The sequence below is a fragment of the Crassostrea angulata genome, chromosome 9 (genome assembly GCF_025612915.1).
Source record: "Crassostrea angulata isolate pt1a10 chromosome 9, ASM2561291v2, whole genome shotgun sequence".
In the NCBI taxonomy this organism is placed as follows: Eukaryota; Metazoa; Mollusca; class Bivalvia; order Ostreida; family Ostreidae; genus Magallana; species Magallana angulata.
In genome coordinates this window covers 25547902-25549310 of record NC_069119.1, presented here as the reverse complement: position 1 = coordinate 25549310, position 1409 = coordinate 25547902, and positions in this window count along the sequence as shown.

Here is a 1409-nt window from a genome sequence, read left to right as displayed (position 1 = left end):
TGCAAACAATGTAAAGAACAAAAAAAAAAAAACCACCCCAGAGCGCATTCCCCGCATTGCATTGTTATTGATAGCGTGAGTAGATGGCATTCAACCAGCGTTAAAAGATAAAAATAAAAAACAAGTTGATTTAATTTCACTGCTAAAATCGGAGAAGATATGATCTTAAATACGTTTTTTGGATATAACGACCGTTTAGCAGAATTCTTTTTGCACTTCCTCTCGATCTAATAAACACAACGTCAAAACCTAATTTAAGAGGGCTGGATGGTCGAGTTCACTTTATTTATCTCCTTAAGAAGAAGAGTTAATAAACAGAGATGTAAACAAAAAAATAAATATTTCATTATGATAGTTTTTTAAGCTCACATTTTTGGGATTTATCTTCACGCAGTTGATACAACTTATCTTAAAATTCATATGACCGATGGGTAATTTGATGACTACCCCGCCTTATTTTTAAACATTTGAATAATTCAGAAAACATAAAAAAGCAAATTTTAATTTAAAAGAAGTTCCACCCCTTATTGTTTCATTCGTGCTATTTACATAATTGATACACACAGCATACTCATACCAGAGATGAAATACTTTACTCATCACGTGTGTAACTAAGTTTTGTTCTTTCAAATATACCAATAGACGACTATCACGTGGTACTCTCCATCCAATGACGTTGCGTTATTCTTGTCCAAGGCCAAGCGCAACCTTTTGGAAAGGCCCGAGAAATTACGTCTTGTCTGAGGAAAAACAAAGGCATATTATGGAGACTCCGAAATACTGTAAAATCTGTAGTTTTTCGAGAAAAAAAAGGAAATACATGTATAATAAATAAGATTTATAAAAAAACTTATATCGAATATTGTCACTAAAAACAGCTTTGATTCGTGTGTGAAATGAACTACTGTGGAATCGTCATTATTCGTGGGGGATCAATGTTCGCTGCTTTCATGGATAGCCCTTGCCCACGACTTTACATCACCACAAACGTTTAATGTTTATGAAAATTATCACGAATTGGCTACCAACGAAATTACGTCCCCACAAAATAGGAAAATGTTGGTTACCAACGAACATTGACTCCCACGAATTCCACAGTATATATAAAAATCCTATAGTCATAAGAATATCAATTCAACTCAAAACCACCGAATACGTTAAAGATATATTCTTTATTAATTAAATATGTTACCTCGATGATTCACAATTGATACAATGAAACACAAATCTTCATTATTGTTATGAATAATAATTATACATTTGTACTATTGCAACAAATTTATGCAACTTAGTCATGATAATACAATTAAAAGACAATATAAATTATCTACAACTAAATCCAAGAAACTGGTTTATACGATATTGCAACGTTGAATACATGTATATCACTATACTACATGTAGTATCAT